Raw genomic sequence first — 20464 nt, 5'->3', positions numbered from 1 at the left:
CAACGTTTATTTATTTTTGGGACAGAGAGAGACAGAGCATGAACGGGGGAGGGGCAGAGAGAGAGGGAGACACAGAATCGGAAACAGGCTCCAGGCTCCGAGCCATCAGCCCAGAGCCTGACGCGGGGCTCGAACTCACGGACCGCGAGATCGTGACCTGAGCTGAAGTCGGACGCTTAACCGACTGCGCCACCCAGGCGCCCCCCTAGTATCATTTTAGAGCATATCCCAGTGATGCCACTTAAATATAAATTTCCAATTTCTATTCCGGGGCCCTCGCTTCCTCTGGCATATTTTCCCTGAAGTTGTTACCTGCTTCTGAGAGCCTCCAGGACCTAAATCTATTCACCAGAGATTGATAAAGGCTTTGGAGGAGTGAAGTGGTTGGGAGCATTTTTTTTTTTTTTTTCAAACGTTACCTGCTGGGCTGCTCTTTGTGAGCCAATTTCCAGCACATTCTGTCCTCCAGCGGCACAGAACAACTTCCCCGAACCCACCCAAGACTTGCTCACTGGCCAGGTCCGTGCTGCCTCGTCTTTGTTACGTCCTGGGTCTACAACTGGCCTCTTTACTTGGTAGAGATGCCTGCCTCGTATTTTCCAGTTGGTTCTTGGCTGTTACCTTCGGGGAACATACCGGCTCTTTGCTTCTCTTTTCTCAGTGTTTTCTCTTTGCTTCTCTTTCCTCTGGGAATCTCATTCTTTGTAACCAAATCACCAGGCGTCGAACTGGGGACAGGAGCCATAGGGAAGAACGGAACTTTGGTCCTCCCTCTTGTGTTTAGCGGCCTGATCAGAAGTCAGTGGAAAAGAACGAAGGCGGGGAAGAAGTTGTGGTGTGAAAGCGGGTGTGGTGTGAAAGCACGATTGTCAGTTGAGCAGCGAAACTCACTTTCAGCAAGTCAGTAAAGCAGAAATTCGGACACGCCGCTTCTTGAAGAATGGGTTGAAGATGGTGCGGGGTTCATGACTGCAGTATTCGAGAGCCACCACCAGATGGTGATGGCGGCTTCTTGGCCCCAGTGGGCCTCTGGGACTCCCCCTCCCACTGAAGGTCTCTACTTGCCTTGAAGGGTTACTTGAGCTGTTGTCAAAGAGTAGAATAATAAGCAACTTGCGAATTCCATTTTAAGAAATCACTGCCTTTTCAAAGGAAGCATTAAGGAAAAAGACTTCTAGCTCAGTTAAGTGCCTGTTTTTCCCCCCTGCACATTCTTGACTCTTAGAAGTGAGCACGCCAAGTGTTCTTGGCTCTGCAGTGGGATGTTGCCAAGGAATTAGGGTCAGAGACCTCTTCTAACTTGGGCCGCAAGTTGGTTTACCTCTCAGGGTTTGGGCTGAGGGGCCACATGATCTGGCTTTGACCTTTGAGTGCTAAAATGGTTTTTACATTGGTCTCCTAACTGTTGGAGACATTGGTTAAAAGAGAACAGGAGAAACATCTTTTGCTGTTGGGTATGCATTGGATCGCTTTTTAAATGGAAGGTAGGTAAGAGGGGGTGGCTGTGGTTGACTTAGGGCCACAAGCTGTTAGAGGAGATGGGGACGTGATGGGGCACAGGCCCATTGACTGTGGACTGTGGGTTCCCCCCCCCCGCCCCAGGATCTCATTCCTCACAACAATCTGTGAAGGTGGTTTCAAGGCTCCTTTTTTTTTTTTTTAAACAGATGAGGAAGCTAGAAGTGGGCAGGTCATACTTAACCCAGGGACCCCCTGCTGGTAAGGTGGTAGAGATGGACTCCAAAGCTAGTGATGAAAATACGTGCTCATTCCATCCAGAGGAGGGCAATTGATCAATTTCTTAAACACTAGTACCCAGAAAGATTCCTTCATTTGCTTGAATGTCCTTTCAACATCGGCATGAACATTTAGGGGGGGAAACGCCATTAGTTTTCAAGAAGGGACACTGTGTGCCTTAGGGTTCCTCAGGTTGCAGGGTCGCCTCAGCTAGGCTAGGTGTGCGCCCTTCTTCCTGGAAATCGGCTCTTAACTTTCCCGATGCGGTTCTGCCGCACGGGCAGCGTTGGGGGCTGTGTCCTGTGGTTGGTGTCTCTTGAATCCACAAAGTTCCTCCTATAGTCATTGGTTCCGCCGCCTCAGACGAACAACTTCCTCTCTTCCCCACTTTGGAATTTGCTCCTGATTCGATCAAGGCGCAGGCAGCAGCAACAGCTTCCAGCCCAGACAGGCTTCAGCACGGCACCAGCCGGTACAGCTCGAGGGTGTCCCGGGTGGGTGGCTCTCAGCGGGGCCCTACCTGGGCGGTCGCTGCTTGCAGAACCCTCCCCTGGAAACCTCCCCCACCCCCACCCCCCAACCAAACACAGCACAGTGCCTCCAGCTCCGGGCTGCTGATCACCTGTCAACGGGGAACCGGCAGAGACCAGGATTTCTCCTCGCTGCTGCTGTTGTTAGGGGAAACAGACAACCATCTGCATCTAGACCAGCCTTTCTGTCTCTCTCCCCTTTTAAAGCGAGGTCTTCCTGCTCCGAATCTGGTAAGTGCCACAAAGGATTCCGTTTTCCTTGGTTCACGTCGGGAGAACGTTCTCTCCTAATGGATTTGGTAGCTTTAATCTAAATCTGCCAGGATTGGGGGAATTATTTGATTTCTTTTTTTCCTTTCGTGTCACTTAAACGTTTTTCGCCTGCTTCAAAAATCAAAGCACATCCAGTAAAAATTTGTAAGTATGTGTTTAACCTGTGTCATCTGGCGTGAGACCTTTTTTTTTTTTTTAGTGCTCTGAAAAACTATTCTAGAGATTGCTCTCCCGCACCCCCCTTTTATGAATAAATTAGTGCATTTGTCATCACTGTGTTCCTGAAATGTCAAAAATAGACCCAGCGAAGGGATCTGTCGTGCGGAGTTCGGGAATTTGGTACAGAACTCCAGGTGAAGTGAGGCTAGATTTTTTATTTTGAAATGTTTTTTCTTTTTAGAGTTCATTGTTCAGTTTAAACACCGTGAATGCAGTCAGCTAGGCCACGGTGGGACAGGTGTACCTGTTCGTTGTTTTAGGCTCATCTCCTGCTAAACGAACGCCTCCTTTGTTTTATAACCTTTACAGGAAATGCGGGAGGATGAGTCCCATGACTCCTAAGTTGAGTTTTCCCTCGTGTTCACACGGGTTAAATGATTTTGCTCTTCTGTGGATGGGCATTCAATCTGGAACTTTTCAGAATTGTCAATCAAGTGTCTGATAATCTTTGCCCCCACATTTGCCAGCCTCCAGACATATAAATGGGTATCCCCTTTAAGAGAAAATAAAACTGGCACTTCTGTTCTCTTGACCCTAAGTTAGAGTACTCAGGTTAAAGGTGATTAAAAACACATATAGAAATGAATCTCCGGGAATCTGTTGCGTCTCCATTTCAGGTTCATCTCGCTAGCAGGAATTAGTGTGGTTCTCCTTTTCTTCTCTTTTCTTTATACTTCGGTCACAAATAATGCTTTGTGGCCAATAGATAATTGGAGGGAAACTGACTTATGTAATACTGGAATGGAAAGGCAGGGTAGTGCTTGCTCTTTTCGGGCGAGTCCAGAACAAGAGACTCTCAGGCTGCCTCAGACCAGGGCTGGCTGCGGAGCCCGTGCTGGGCTGAGCGGTGGAGGAGGGTGTATGTGGGGGTGGGGTGGGGGTGGGGGGGCGGTAAGCCTGCCCCTGGGCAGCCGCTTGAAGCATGTCAGAAAGAACACTTGTCAGAAGCCTTCAAAACCGTGGCCGTTGGTAATGTGTGAAATTGAACTTGTGACCCTGTTTGCTTGATGGCGACTTCTTGTTTTGCTTGAGAATGGCGTGGCATTGGGTCCCTTGGATGTGGGAGGAAAGGCAGGGCAGCTTAATGAATGAGTAGGGAAACGCCGTCCTCTTTCTGCGTGGCTCGGAATTGTAGAGTCTAAACCATCACCTTAAAAGGAGATGTTGCCCCCTAGAAATGGACAGTTGGAGACACAGATTCTGCAGACCTGACCTGTTGAGAATTCCTCACCTGTAGACGCCCTTGCATGTGAGGTCACGGTTACACCTCGTAAGGGATGAGGAAGAACGGAAAATAAGCTGCGGCTATGGGTGGAGAACCGCTCTGGAAGAAGAGGAAGAAGTGTGCCCCCCACCCTCGCCAAAGCCCCCCCCCCCGTTTGCTTCTGTTCCTTCTGCGCCATTGAGGTGCCCTTCTCCTGAAATGACCTAAACGCTGTGTTTGGCAACAAGAGGCTGCTACTTTCTCTAAATGCATTTTTTCAGCTTGTGAACCCTCATTCTTTGCCAAGAGGCCCGAGCGCCTGGTTAATGATCTTTAATGTAGACGATCCTATGCCGTGATTAACATTTAGCCTGGTTAGTACCCCGTGGGTTGAACTCCCTGGTCCTCCCCTGTGATTTTCTCTCTGCCAGCCATCTGCCCACCTGTAGAAACCGGGCACAACCAGTTCCCTATGGGTGCTCTTCCCCTCGGGGGTTGGGGGAGTGAGTTGGGTGTGAGCCAGAGGAGGTGGAACCACAGTCATGGAACCGCAGTCAGTGGAAGGGAGCGGCTGCCCAGGGCACCGCGTGGCGGACGGCTCCTGCAATCCAGAGACCCATCTGGTGAGCCTTTGCGCTGAGCCGGCTTCAGGGAGGGCTGATCACACTTGTGTGCGGGTGGTGGGGGTGTTGGGTGATCGACATCTCCCAGCCCAGGTGCCGACTGCCTGGGTCTCTAAGCCACCTTGGCGGCCATCCCCTCCCTTCTTTCTGAGAGACTATCCATTGGCATCGCTTCTTGAAAGAAAAAGGCATCGGGGTGGCCTTGCCCCTACAGGGTGGGTAGAGTTAGCCGTTTTCTTCTGATCTAAATCTGTTACGGTGGTGAGTTGACATACATGTTCACGCTGGCACCTAAAAGAGGAGAAGAAAGAGCTTCCGTAACCACAAAAATGAGGAATGTCTTTTTTTTTAAATGATTTTTTTTTTTAATTTTTTCAACGTTTTTTATTTATTTTTGGGACAGAGAGAGACAGAGCATGAACGGGGTAGGGGCAGAGAGAGAGGGAGACACAGAATCGAAACAGGCTCCAGGCTCTGAGCCATCAGCCCAGAGCCTGACGCGGGGCTCGAACTCACGGACCGCGAGATCGTGACCTGGCTGAGGTCGGACGCTTAACCGACTGCGCCACCCAGGCGCCCCTTAAATGATTTTTTAAGAAACAGCTTTTACAGCCAATTATTAAAAAAGCCAGTGGCACTGAACCTGCATTCTCTCGGGTTTCCCTTAAGAACTTACTCGTCCTGTTGTTTATAGAAGTATTCCTCTCCGCCCCCAAATGAAGCTGAGTGACAAGTTGGAAACCTCCAGACATCAGCCTAAGGCATTTATAAGGCACATACTTTCATGAGCTCTTTCCTCTTTCCTTGGCCTTAATCTTCTTGTGGGGAATGGGGTCTGTTTTCATCGCTGGTGGCAAACATGACTCTTGGGCGGTGCACCCGTGGTCCTCTGAGGTGGGAATGTGGTAGGTTGGGGCGGCACTCGGTGGTCACGAGGTGTCCCATTTTGGCATCTTTCCCAGACCACCTTCTGCCTGTGCTCGGTCCGATTGGCTGCCGTGTGTAGAGTCTGATGTTTCCTTTTGAATCCCAGAACAGAGAGGATTGAAGATGATTTCTAACCCAGATTCCTTGCTTCTGGGGAGTTAGCAAGTCTGTACGTTACATTTATTTATTGTTTTAAAAGTAATGGGGCGCCTGGGTCGCGCAGTCGGTTAAGCGTCTGACTTCAGCCAGGTCACGATCTTGGAGTCCGTGAGTTCGAGCCCCGCGTCAAGCTCTGGGCTGATGGCTCAGAGCCTGGAGCCTGTTTCCGATTCTCTGTCTCCCTCTCTCTCTGCCCCTCCCCCGTTCATGCTCTGTCTTTCCCTGTCCCAAAAATAAATAAACGTTGAAAAAAAAAAAATAAATAAATAAATAAATTAATTAATTAATTAAAAAAAAAATAAAAGTACTGATTTCCTGACAGCTGAGGGGAGGGGAACCCATACTTTTGCTTTTTGTGTGTGATTATGTTTTCTGATTGGTGATTTCTGGAAGGTTTCTTAAAATGTCACTTAATCCACATTGAAATCTTATGTTACTGTTGAAACCATGTTGCATTTATTTATACATATCACGAATTACTTTAAGGCAGAGGTTCTCAACCAGAGACGATTTCGCCAGCTGGGGACACTTGGCAATGTCTGGAGACCTTTTTGACTGTCCTTTCGTGGGGACAGGCCAGGGATACTGCTCAGCCTTTTGTAGTGTATCTATAGTGTATGGGACAGCCCTGCACCACAAAGACGTGTCCACGCAAAGCAGTGCCACGGTTGTTGAGAAACCTTGCTTTTAAAGGGATGTCCAAACTTTAAAATGCCACAGAAATGCTGAAATCTCTGTAGCCTCTCCGTAAAGGACTAAAAGCTTCTTGTTGGCTTGTTTTGCAGGAGGGCTCAATTGGGCCTGGTTGAATGAACAGATTAATGGAGCATGTGGTTTATATAACATAGCTTCAAGATAGTAAAATGTCTTTCTTTTAAGTTCGAGTTAATTGGCAAAGTGTCTTATTTTAACATCTTTTTTTTTTTTTTTTTAAGTAGTTACTTAGTAGTTTGCTAATATCATCCACCTGAACGGAGGATTCCTGTTCATTGTCAGGCAGGAAAAAGCTCTCTGTCGGTGGCAGCTGGTGGGGAGACTTGCTTGTGGTCCTCTAAGGCCCTCTGTGGCTGATGACAGGCCAGGGTATCCTTGCTGCTAACCTCGCTGCGTTGTTGGAGACCGAAATGAAAAGGAATGGCGGAGTTAGAGACGCCGCAGGGGATTTCAAGAGTCACTTTCGTCTAATACCTTCTCTCTTGAGATGAACTCTAGCCCAGAAAGGTTGGCTTTCCTTTTATAATCATTCTGACATGGTTTCTCCCTTCCTGCTTCAGTTCTTACAGCAGTTTTTGCCTAAGCCCTTAGTGAGTTCACTTCCAGTGAATCACGTGCTCGTTTCCTCCACGTTGGCTGTCATCTTGCCTTGCTCTTTGAAATCTTTAAGATCATCTTTCTGTGCTTTCTAACTCCTTCATTGGATCAAACGGACTGGAGACGGGCAACGGCTCACATACTTTGGGTCCCTGTAGTACCCACAGAAGTATTTTGTAGGTTTCTGACCCTAGCAAGCTGTTTGGGGACCTGATTGAAATGACACGTAGGCTTATTAGCATGACTGACCCAGCCTTAGTATCGGAACCTGACTTTCAGATTGGTGTTCTCCATACCACAGCTCACTTTTCACACCTGGAAACTCACTCCCTATTTGGCAAGTTCTCTAAGACGGTGGTTACTGGAGTTATATATAGGTCGAGGTTGGTCTGTTGACGAGCCGATCTTGTTGGTGTTTCATCCAATATTTGAATTTTTCTTGCTTTGAGAAGCGCTGTTTTAGTCTTTTATGCTTGCATTTGTTATATTTGCTTAAATCGTCTTCCTATGGTGAATTTTAAATTGTAAGAAAAATCAAAATTGCATCCGGGAACAGGAAAAGGACATTAGGGAAAAACAGGAAATCTGAATAAAGCCTGGATTTCAGTTAATGTATCAACCTCTATTCATTAATTGAGCAAATGTATCATACTAATGTAAAATGTTAATAGTTGGGGAAACCAGATATGTGGTATATGGGATCTCTTTGTACTATCTTTAGAATAATGCTATAAGTCTAAGCTGTTCTTAAAAAAAAAAAAACAAAAAAACCTTACCATTTCATAAATGTTACTGTCCTCTCACCTTCCCCCCCTTGAAATAGGCTGTTGTGAAGTTGAGTTCCTCGTTCATCTCGCAGTTTTCTGCTCAGGATAGCCATGAAGTGCCTCTTTCCAGAATGCGCCCGAGTCGGCTTGAGCAATTGCAAACCATGTTATGTGATTTTAATTGCCTGCCATTGCACTGACTCATTTCTAGGTGGTATATTTAAAAGACTAGACAGAATTTTCAGGTTAAAAAGTTACATCAACAGAAAGTGTATTTGTAGGTGCCGATTGAAATATTATCGGCTGGGAATGCTACCAGCAATGCGCTAGTTGGACAATGGGACGTGTCCCTTTTTGTTGCTGGGCCTCCAAAGGCATCCGGGTGACAGATGTCACTGTCCCGGTGCACCCTGGTGTAATTGAATGCCTCTGAAGCTGGAAGAAGGAATTGTGCTTCCAGGGTTCATAAAGGTACAAAGTATACATGTGGGTCTATTCCATTTGACAAATCACTAAAAGTGCTAAACCCATATGTATTTGGGAGGAAATGGAAATCAGCATGAATTTTTAAACTTGGACTTGAAATTGCTGGCAGTGCTGTTAGGCCATGGCCCTCACCCCACTCCTCTGTCGGTGCGGGTACTGGGGAACAGCGTATGAAAGCACTGGACTTGGAGATAGGATAACATGGGTTTGAACCGGTTTGAGTCAATTACCTTAGTTCTAAATGTGCTAAATAGTCACGGGAAATTTTGTTGTGAACACAGAATGAGATCCTATAAAATGTATTTGAATACAGTAAAGTCTTACAGATGTGGACTATGTTATGTTGTAGTAGGGGTCAGCCCCACCCCCCGCTTGCCTGCTTGTATGTACATTTTATATTAGGAACCTTGTCGTTCACCTTGGCCTAAAGTTGGCTTTGCTGCTCATCTGTGCTCTTTCTTACATTCTTACTTGGTGTGCATGTGTGTTAATATTAAAGGTTACCAGGAAAATTGATTTTTTTTTTTTTGTTTTTTTTTGTTTTTGAGGGAGAGTGTGAGCAGGGGGAGGGACAGAGGGAGAGGGAGAGAATCTTAAGCAGGCTCCAAGCCTAGTGAGGAGCCCGGCGTGGGGCTCGATCTCACAACCCATAAGATCATGACTTGAGCTGAAATCAAGAGTCAGATGCTCAACCGATTGAGCCACCTAGGCACTTCTGGAAAGTTGATTTTTAAAAAATTATTCAAATCTATACAAAAATAGAGAAAACTGCATGATGGCAAAGAGCATAATGAAATCCTATAACCCAACTTCAACACTTCCTAAAATTTTGCCATTTAAAAAAAATTTTTTTTTTTTAGTATCTGGTGTTTTTTTTTGTTTTTTGTTTTTTGTTTTTTTTTTTTTTTGAGAGAGAGAGCATGAGCAGGGAAGGGGCAGAGAGAGAGAGGGAGACACAGAATCCAGAGCAGGCTCCAGGTTCTGAGCTATCACACAGAGCCTGACCTAGGGCTCGAACTTAAACCGTGAGATCATGACCTGAACTGAAGTTTGGACACTTCAATGCTAACCTACCCAGGCACCCCTAAAATTTTGCTATCTTTATTACTATTGGATACAGTTTAATATTTCTTGACAATTCTTTTTTATCTTAGATCCCACCAGGGATGTACAATAAAAACACATTTTAAAGTCAAGTGAGACCATGTTTCTCTATGATTGCGATACCAACTTTATATATTGTTAGAGTTGTTTTTGTTTTTGCAATTTTCTTAGTATCAGCATATAGAGAACTTTGACCGGTCTATAGAGAAGTTCCTCGTGTATTTTTACATCTCTTACATCTCTTTAGATCTCTTTTACATCTCCTCGTGTATTAATACATTCACCCTGGTATGAATGTATTAGATTTATTCAGTCGATCCCCTACCGATGGACATTCGGGTTATTCCCAGACTTGTCCGTTGTTTTTCAGTAAATAGCCTTGTGCACACATCATTTTGTATTTCTGTCTGGGCATTCCACGAGGGATAAAGGGATAAGATGACAGGAGCATGTAAATTCTTCCAGTCTTGTCTGGGACAAGTGCAACTGCTGGGTAGCCTCCCGTTGCCTGAAGCTCTGCCCTCCTCTTCACTACCTGACCTAGGAGGTGTAAGCTCTTCAGGCTACAAGCCTCCATCCGTGCCCCAAATTTGTAAAGCTAGAAAGAGACCTTAGAGATGGACTCTTCCTCCTGGTGTTACAGGTGAAGGACTGGAGACCCAGGAAGTGAGGGGAGAGCAGGAGCCCAGCTGGCCTGTGCCCTGCCCAGCAGGTGATGGCCTTTCTGTTAAACTCTCTCTCTCTCTCTCTCTCTGCCCACCATCGGCTGAGCTGCCCTCCAGGGCAGCTGCTCCAGGTGTGGTCCACGGACCGGCAGCATCAGCTGGGAGCTTGTTAGATGAGCAGACTCTCTGGCCCTGCCCGGGCATACGGAATCAGTCTGTTTTTCACTGGTTTTCCGGGTAACTCCCGCGTGCTCTGCTTTCAGAGGGCTGGTCTGGCGGCCTCCTTCAGGAGCGGACGAAGCTGTGTTTTATCACCAGGGACAGCACAGGCTCCTTCCCAACAAACAGAGTCTACTCCCCGCTCCTGGTGCCCTTCCCCAGTCTGCTGGTCCCTGCCCCGGCTCATCCTCTCTGTGCACAGGGTTGGGAATTGATCTCTTCAGGGGCAAAGTCGTTCCTGGCTGGTTCTGCCTTCCATTTCCCCCGTATACACAGCCTTCATCCTTCTGGATTTGTCTCCTGTCATGTGGCACATGTTGGGCAAACACCTTTGCTTTTATTTCATGGCTCCGTTCCTGCTAATTTGGGTATTATTATTATTAGTTTTAGTTTTAGTTTATTATGCACTTGCTCACCAATGTTAAGGGGCTTAAAATGCTTGCTAGTAATATATAGCACCACATAAGACTTCCCTCATCATCATCATTGGTATTATTTCCATTATTATTAGCTTCTTTGCCGCTGCTGTGGTTGTGTGTGTGTGTAACTGATAATATTAGGCCTCCGTGCATACTTAAATAAAACCTTAACTGGAAATGACTCCTTAAATTATCCACAAACTAGGTTGGCAGTTAAAGTGACTACACTTTGGAAATCATTAGCATAATAAAAAAAATCCTTTACCGTTGGATTCAGTGTTTCCAGTCTCTCCTACATTTCAGTTTTGGAAGGTCAATTTTTGGAAAGTGGAAGTGATTATCTAGATTCAGTGCTGAGGTTTAGCACCCTGGAGGAAAGATTTCTGTATAATATGTGCTGTTGGTAAATGTACAAGGAAAAGTAGTTTTCTTTTAAAGGCAGCTTTTTATACTAAGCAGCAGATGATCTTTTTTTCTAAACTATGTTAGCTATACCCAAATTAGTATACGTTAAAATAACTATGACTGGTAAAAACATTTTTCAGATTCCTTTTACTTTTTATATAATTATATGAAATTCTCCATTTGGAGTTGATCTCTCAAATAAATTAAGTCTTGCCAGACTGTCTCAGAAGATACCTAGTGAATCAGACCCTAAAAACTTGTTGCATGTGAAAAATAACAACTATGCACGGCAATTTATAAGGGCAAAATTAATTAAAGAATTTTTTTTTTCAGTACTTTAAAATTTGCACTAGGAGAATCTTAGCCTGGTTTAAGGGAATGCAGTTCACATCAGCTGCTATGAAAAAGCCATTGTTTCTATTGTTTCCAGTTGTAGAAAACAGCCAGTTTCAAAGAAGGACTTTTAATAAAGATTCAGGCTCTTTTGAGTTTGAAGGCATAGTTGACTTTACTACCAGATTCATCACGGTATCCCCCCTGAACTTCACTTTTTATGTACTCAGACATTTTCAAAGTAGGTAAGGATGATTGATTTGTTTGCAGTAAGCATTTATTTTGCTGTTGGAGTATATATGGCAGGTGGTTATACGGAATATGAAGAGGCGTAAGTCCCTTGACTTCAAGATGCTTACAGTCTAATAGAAACCTTAACATTTCCCCTGGGCAGGGCTCCATGGGGTCATTACAGCCAAGGGAATGTGTAGGCATCTAGATAGATGAAAATTACTCAGAACTTTACAGATATTTGACATTTTGTTGACTGGTGACAGGTCATGATATATGGGTATTGCATAGGTGGTTGACTTTAAATAGTCTTTAAAATTTTTTTTTTTTTTTAGAATTTCCACAATGTTTGTAGTGTTAGACATTCATTACACAAAAGCCTTCATAAATTTTGTACATCTTTCTGAGAGCCACATGCAGAAGTGCAAGAGGAAGAAGACGCTAGAACACTGGAAAAGGGATCACATGGTCTGTGAGGTGAAATGAAACTGGCCAACCCTGGAATCGGATAGAATGCAATGAAGAAAGAGAAGAAAATTTCTAAAAAAAAAAAAGGGAAAGAGAGGAACTCGACATTGTATCAAGCAGAATGTGTATCCACTAGACTGTGAGCACCTCAACACAAGAGATTTGGGTTGAGAGTTAAACTAATTGACTAAATATCACTTGACGGATAATCACCAGATCTTCTAAGATGGTCTACCTGGTAAAGTGATATAGAGTCAATTTTAGGTATCCTCGTGTATCGTGCCCTATTTGCATTTCCTGGTACTTTGTGTGGATCATTAGTTCTCTTCACGAACTGTTAGGGAATTAATGTGGTTTTATGGTCCGCTCCTTCCAGCTGGTACTTAAGCATCGTGGGTCAGTAGAAATGTGAACAGTAGAGCGCTGAGCCAATACTCCTTATAATCTGTTGTGTTCCCAAATGGCCAAAGGAATAACAGAGATTAAAGAGAGATAAATGTAGTCACCTGGCAAAAATATTTGGCCTTTTTCAAAATAATGGAAGTTATATTTAGGAGAAATGTTTTTGGTAAAAATATTTGAAAGTTTGTTTTATAATCATAAGCAGCTTGGCTTGTTTTGACTCGTGGGAAGGGGGAGGGAGAGGCAGCCGATAGGTAGGGCCTGTGGATTTGTCATTTGGGAGAGGGAAACACGATGAATAAGTTAATTGGTATAGAATAAGAATAGAAAACAAGTAGGAAGTAGAATCGTGAAATCTCAGGGCTTTTCATTAGTCATTAGTTGAAGACTCACAGAGAAATGGTGGAAATCACTAGTAATTAGGAAAGGAAAGGACAGTATTGTGGAAAAAACGGGCCCCATACCCCTTTCCTGGTATTCAGGTGGAGTGTAATTTGGTTCAGCCCAGTTTCCGTTCACTTCCTTTCCACCTGTTTTGCTGCACCCAAGCTGAATTGCCCAAGTCGCCTATATGTTTGATTCCCCCCTCCCCTGCCATTCTTCACCCAGTGGGGTATGTGTGTGTGAGTGAAGGAGAGAGAGAGACAGAGAGCCCTGCTTACCTGGTGAGGCCCCACTCAGAGAGCAACCTCTCTACAAAGGCTTCCTTCATTCCTTGTAACTGCAAGAAGGCGGTTCTCGGAAGAGTTGAGGTTGTTCCCTGTGCACAGAGTGCAGGATCCCCCAAAACTTCCAGCCTGAGTGCGCCATAGTTGAGCTTGGCCGAGTCGGTTTAACGATCACACAGGTTTTCCACTTGGACAACACCAGTCTCCTGTACTGTGTTGGAGGAGCTGTGCTGGCCGGGGGTAGAGGGGGAACGCCACCGACTGCCCTCAGCCCCTGGAGGACGCACACTGCCAGCGGAGTGATGAATCCATCTATACCGACGCAGGAACTCCGGCATGGAGATCTGGCATCCTGGCTAAAACTTGCGGGAGAAACAGTACAAAGTAGAGAGAGAGCAGGTGGGAGGCAGGGGGACAGACTACACCACTAGGGCGACAGCGGAGTGGCTGGTGAAGCTGGGCGTTGAGGGATCATGCGGAGGTCAGATGGTCCATGTGACCTTGACCCCACAAGGCCTGGCAGCAGGAGCGCCTGCATTCCCCGCTCTCCACCTCCCCCCCTCACCTCTCCCCTTCCTCCAGGCACCGTGTTGTGATGGGGATGGGGGGAGATGTGCACACACAAGCCTCCCACCCCACCTTACACAAGCAGAAGCCTCTTCAACGGGCCTGCCCCCACCCCCTGGCCTTTGCACTGTGAAATACGCCTCCCTTCTCTTTGAGCCTTAGCATGTAGTTGTTTGCTAAGAAGAAGAAGGGTTAGAAATATTTCCGCCAGAAAGTGAAGTTTAAGTATTTCAGATGATAATATGAGCATATCTGGCCCAACCAGCTTATTTCTGAAGCACAACACGTAGCTGATTGCCATTGAACCTTGGAAAACAGATTATCTCACTTAATTTTGACAGATGAAAAGCGGTGTGCCATGCAGAAAGAACACAGCCGACCAAATACCCCTTGGTAAGGGTTTTTCTGGGGAATTGGAAACCATTTGTTTACAGCCAGTACTGGGCCTTGAATGTGAACTATGACTCCTAATTCTTGGCGTAGTAGCTCACCCCCTGCAGAATGGGGTAAAGGCAGTTAGGAGATGCTAGGTGTCGGGGGCATTGTCTCCAGGACTCAGATGACAGGAAGTAGGAACGTACGAAGGTTTGGGTTGCCCCTCTAGTGCACAACCAGCCAGTGGATTCCTAGAGACCCACCTCCCAATCATGTTCTCAGGGTGCAGTCATACACATGACCTTGCTTCTGCACCAACACACGTGCTAGTGTCTGACATCGGGTTGTCGATTAGGATGTGCAGGTTGCTTCAACTGGATGTTCACGTCAGGTGGAATCGTGGCCCTTGCTCGGAAGCAGTGCGGATCGCCTGAAGCGAAGGGATGCATTTCCTCGCTGGTTGAAAGACCTTCGGGAACAATTCAGTGGTTCCTACCACCAAACAGTTCCTGTTCTAATGGGGGTTTAATAATAACCTTTTATTTACTAGGATTCGCTGGGGAAAACGTTCAGGAACAAAGAGAAAATAATTAAATGCAGAGAATGTTAATTTCTTTTTGGTTTCAAAAAGGACTTCGGGTAGCAACCCAAATAGAAGTCTTTGCTTTAACCAACAGATAAATGATTAGCACATTGGTTGTTTACACATGAGTCAGAGCTTCTAAAATTTGTTCCCATAAGTAGGTTGAGCCTCCTTCTCTGCCTGTTGTCATAGGGTCTAAAAATGGAAACCTGAGTCCAAACCTTTCGAGATCATAAAAATAATTCTGAATTAGTAGAGCATAAATGAATGTGATTTTATCTGAGTGTCCTTTTCAGTTTCCCCAGGCCAGATTGGGACCTTGTAAGCCTTCTAGAGTTCCCTGTAGTGGGGATTAAGGAAACAGGAGCAGTTTTGCTTCTGGCCTCAGACACTTTTCTAATTAGGTCAGAGCCACTCACACTGGGATACGCAGACCCTCTTTCTGTCCCTTTGGCATCGATTTTTAAGATTTGCTGTCTGAGGCAATCACACGGACGAGGTTGCTGCTTACATGATACATTGCTGAACCTGGAAACGGCGTGGGTTCTGGATGATGAGTTCTTCTATTACCTGGGAAGGTTTACATCAGCCCGACCTAAAGATGCATCTCAAAGGCATCAGGCCACGTTCTTGGATTGGTAAGTTCACTGTTGTGACATAAGAGCCCATTTTTGTTGGTGCAGTATCTGTGGGGCTCTGGATTCGAAACACTGTTCTGATTACAGATAGAAATTTTAGTATTAGGCTGAATGTACAGTGACTGCAGCATTTATTCTGGTGGAAATTTATTTTTAAGTTTGTTTATTTTGAGAGGGAGGGGGAGGGAGAGCATGAGCAAGGGAGGGGCAGAGAGAGAGGGAGAGAGAATCCCAAACAGGCTCTACACTGTCAACGCAGAGCCTCATGCGGGGCTTGATCCCATGAACTGTGCAATTGTGACCTGAGCTGAGATCAACAGTCGGATGCCTGGGGCGCCAGGGTGGCTCAGTCGGTTGGGTGTCCAACTTCGGCGCAGGTCATGATCTCACGACTCGTGGATTGGAGCCCTGTGTCAGGCTCTGTGCTAACAGCTCAGAGCCTGGAGCCTGCTTTGGATTTTGTCTCTGTCTCTGTCTCTGTCTCTGTCTCTGTCTCTGTCTCTCTCTCTCTCTCTCTCTCTCTCTGTGCACCTCTTCCACTCATGCTGTGTCTGTCTGTCTCTCCCCCAAAGAAATGAATAAACGTTAAAAAAAAATTTTTTTAAGTCGATGCTTAACCAACTGAGCCACGCAGGTGCCCCTTTTCTGGTGGTAATTTTGTAACCTGTATATGAATCCAGTCATTTTCCCAAAATGTGACATGCAGGGTGAAAACCTGACAACACAGTAAGAGAATTTTGTTTAAACCGGGCCTGTACTAATGAAATAGGGACGACTTTTCCCCCTGTCCTGCTGGTTTACTAATCTCCTGCTCTTAGCATGCCCACTTAGTTCCATTGCTTACTTGCATCATGGCTCTTAAATTTTCGTTTCAGGTGTTTTTCTTTATTTTAAAAGAAAGTCGAAATAGTGTAGATCACCTAGAAAGGGAATATCCCCTAGAATGGGAAAGCTACCTTTATTAAAGCAGATTAGGGGCGTCTGGGTGGCTCAGTTGGGTTAAGCATCCGACTTCGGCTCAGGTCACGATCCCGCGGTCCGTGGGTTCGAGCCTTGCGTCGGGCTCTGGGCTGACAGCTCAGAGCCTGGAGCCTGCTTCGGATCCTGTGTCTCCTTCTCTCTCTCTGCCCCTCCCCCACTTGCACTCTGTCTCTCTCTCAAAAATAAACATTAAAAAAAAATTTTAAAGCAGATGAAAAATAGTGGGGTATGCATCATAAGAACTTAGAAAAAGAACAACTAAGCAAACAAAAAGCTGGGGAGGAGGAATGATGAAATAACAAAGGTAAAAGTGTAAAATTAATAAAGCAGAAAACAAATGTTGAAGGGTAAATAAATCCCTTGGCTGGTTACGGGCCTCATTACCCCGAGAAAAAAGGGAGAGCAAACACAGGTGACGGGAATGAGGGATACGGAGGAAGGAACAGGCTCTAGGAAATGCTTACCTGCAGTCAGTCCTCTGGCAACACATTTGAAAAACACAGGGTTGATTTCTTAGTAAAATGCAAAGGACCAAAATTGATCCAAAAAGCATGGAAAACTTGACAAAGCCGATTAGTATAGGAGAGATTATATATGTGATTGACAATTACGATTGGAAAAAGTCACCAGGGCGCCACGATTTGCCAGCTGAGTCTTATCTAACCTTTATAAAACAGAAAATGTGTTATTTCTACTCTTAGGGGATGCAGCAAATATGAAAAGGTTTGTAGTTCATTTTAGAAAACCAGCATAATTTTAATACCTGACAAATTTTAAAGAAGAAAAGTATAGACCAATATTATTTATGAACGTAAATGCATGGGGCCCCTGGGTGGCTCAGTCTGTTAAGTTGATTTCAGCCCAGGTTGTGATCTTGCAGTTGTGGGATCGAGCCCCAAATCAGGCTCTGCACTGAGTGTGGAATCTGCTTGGGATTCTGTCTCTCCCTCGCTCTCTCTGCCCCTCCCCTGCTTACACGCTCGCTCTCGCTCTCACACGTTTTTTAAAAAAAGTAAATGCAAAAATTCAAAATAATTCATCAACAGACTTTTGAGTGAATCAAAAGGCTAACGCATTATGATCAATAGTTTATTCCAGTGACACTAGGGTGATTATTAGGAACTTTGATCACCATCATCCATTATTGTACCTCAACATAGTAAAGCAGAAAAGACCAGCTCAAGAGAGACTAAAAGCCATATTGATCAAGTTAAGCAGCCATTTTTAATATAACACAATCTAAAGAAACAAAATAGGAATAAAAACAAATTACTTAAACATAAAACGGCTATATATTACAATATTAACAAAAACACCTCAATAGTAAATGTTTTCCTGAAATGGCAAAACACTAAAACTATTTCAATTGTAATTAAGAATTTTAAAATGATGTCTGCCTTTATAATTATTTATCATTGTCGTAGAGGTTCTACTGAATGTAGTAAGACAGTGAGATGTTTGTATGTCTAGAAAATTTAGAAATCTCTAGGTTAAAGAAATGTATATGTATACACATATAAAATCAATAGGAAAAATTGTCAAGGTAGCTGGATAAAAAAAAAGTCTAGAAATGATCATTTCTGTTTTGAAAAGGAGCACCTAGAAATGGAAGTTTACATATTCCCTTTTTCAACAGCAGCAAATGACCTAGGAAAACACTGAACAAGCATGGGACTTGTATCCTTTTTAGTGAAGACTGTGAAATAAAAATATGTAACATATATATACCTATTATTCCAAAATTAATACATTTATTGCAATTCCACTGAGAATTTCCAAAGCAGTGGGTTTTTTTTTTCCTTTTTCTTTTTGAACTGAATGAAATAATCTTGAAATTGATGTAGAAGAATAAATGCCTAAGACTTGAGAAGAGCTCAGACAGATGCAGCAAAGAAAACCAGTGAGGGTAAACTTGACTTAGAAGTGACCGTGATGTACTGAGAAAGCCTTTTGACCAAATCAGTGTGGTATTGATAAAGAATTACGTAAATAGTTCAATGGAACAGAATAGGGAATCCAAGGCTATGTTCCATTAAGTAGAACTTAATATGTAATAATGTTGAGAAAAGAATATATTATTTAGTGGGTAATGTTAGCATACTGATGCACTCTTTAGGGTGGCAAGGTAGGTAGATCTCTATCTTAAGTATAATCAGAAATACCAGAATCTTAAAAAATTTACAAGCAGTTCAAATTTAGAAGAAAATTTAAGAATCCACTTACATAGTCTTGGGGCGAAAGAGAACTTCTTAAGCACGATTTGATATTCTCAAGCCTGACACATGGGGGAGGGATATTTATCATATGTATGGCAAAAAAAGGGGTCACTGTCTATAATACCAGTAACTTACAAATTGGTAAGAAAAGCATAACTCAGGAAAAATGGACCAAGAACATGCAATTCATAGAAAGCAAACCTTTGAAAAATAACGCACATTTGCTAGGGAAGTGCAGATTAAAACAACAATGAGCCATTCCTTTAAACCCATGAGATGGGTAAAAATAGAGGAGACTAACACTTGTTGCTAGCAAGGAGATGTGAATTACCCTGCTTTATTTGGAAAGCAGACTGGCAATGCATATTAAGCTAACAATTAATATACCTTTCTAAGCCTCTTTCCCAGATGTCTGTCTCCTAGAAATAAAAGTGTACACAAAGTCGTATGTATAAGGATGTTCATTGTACCATCGTAGCGGCAAAATACTGAAAATACAAATGTTCCTCACTTGAAAAGCGGCTGGCTTCTGGGACATTTGTACCCCATGGCTCAGTATGCAGCCACTAAGCAGAAAAGACTTGGAGCTCTATGACTGTTGGCTTTTGATGGGGGGGAGGAGGCGTTCCTATGAGAAATTGGTGAAGAAGGTTCAGAAAGTATGTAATACCCAGTTGTGATGCGATGACCAGGTCTCTGTACGTTTGCCCCAATGTATGACTGGGGGAGCACAGAGAAGCAGGTGAAAACCCTGGTTGTCCGAGTTAAGAGAGGGGAATGGAGGTTGATAAGGGTGGCGGGAGGGGTGGGGAGAGAAGGGATTTCCATGCCGGCTCACGTGTAAAAACCCACCCTTGGTTAAGTGTCCACCACATTCCGTTTTGTCCCCCCGAGGGAGGAACCTGCATAGTGCTTTGCTTTAAGCTAAAAATCCCGGTTGCTTCTTTAGATCTTTTTCTTTCTCCTTACCCGTCTAGGGTGGTTTTGACACCGGATACGCTCTCGGATTTGATGAGAATATTACCTGCGCACATTTATAATTCTTCCACTTCCAGCACCGCCTGCTCCTTTTGCGTACGTGTGCCCTCTTTCACAGGGCAGGTTTTTTTCACCTTTGGGGGATTCTTTGTTGTCTGCCGGCCTTTGTCCTTGGGACTCCTGTTTGCTCCTTTCTCATCAGAGTGGCCTGTCACTACTGTTTGTCAGGTTGACTACTGTATGTTCGTCCTGGTCATCTTCTACTTGGATTTCTTCTAGTCTCAGGAGTGCTGCTGCCTTTACCTGCAGGGGAAATGAGGCGTCCTGATTGGTCATCCCGATTGCTGCCCCCCGGGTCTCTCCAGCCCCTTCCATCACTTGACTGGGGCCTTTCTGACACCCGGAGAACACCTCCACCCGTACATACAGTGACGGGCTCTGCCCATCCAACCCACCCCATTTCTGTTCAAGTGATGCATCTTTCCTACTCCCCTAGGACCCGTAAGGATGTGATATTCGGTCTGTATGGAAGAAGGATGGTGGAAATGTGCGCTCAGGGGGCATCTAAATATAAACTTCTGTTATCTCTCGGCCTTAGGTTTCTTACCTGCAGAGCAGGGATAATAAATCATAGTACCTGTCTCCAAGGGGCAGAGTGGGGAGCAAAGTAAGTGATGGTCTCCAGACTTTAGAACAGCACCTGTCGTATAGCAAGAGTTCCATGAAAGTCCGTTGCTGTTTTCAAAAATGGTTTTTGAACCAGATAAACCAGATTGCGACATGGTTTTTCTTCCCAGTTGTTAGGTCGGGATGTCTTCTGACACCATTTGGACACCGTGTTTTAAAAACTCTTCCGGTGTTTGTATCTATGTGTTGGTGTTTCTGCAGTTAAATTGCCACATTTGACTTCCTGGATGAAAGGACATCACTTTTTTTTTTTTTTTTTTAATGTTTATTTATTTTTGAGACAGAGAGA

At 44.6% G+C, this 20464-nt stretch overlaps 1 protein-coding gene and 1 long non-coding RNA gene across 13 annotated transcripts in view; both read left to right on the top strand.

Moving 5' to 3' along the window:
• Nucleotides 1-20464, top strand: part of NEDD4L (NEDD4 like E3 ubiquitin protein ligase) — a 344201-nt gene that overhangs the window by 131879 nt on the left and 191858 nt on the right. The window lies entirely within an intron of this gene.
• On the top strand, nucleotides 1639-12581 carry LOC121032884 (uncharacterized). Its single transcript, XR_005791574.1, has 2 exons — nucleotides 1639-2498; nucleotides 11948-12581. It is a non-coding gene; the product is annotated as an uncharacterized LOC121032884 (long non-coding RNA).

Source organism: Herpailurus yagouaroundi, unplaced genomic scaffold, assembly GCF_014898765.1.
Source record: "Herpailurus yagouaroundi ecotype Mexico unplaced genomic scaffold, PumYag 142, whole genome shotgun sequence".
Lineage (NCBI taxonomy): Eukaryota > Metazoa > Chordata > Mammalia > Carnivora > Felidae > Herpailurus > Herpailurus yagouaroundi.
Note: the sequence above shows the minus strand (reverse complement) of the source record. Positions and strands in the feature narration are given on the sequence as shown.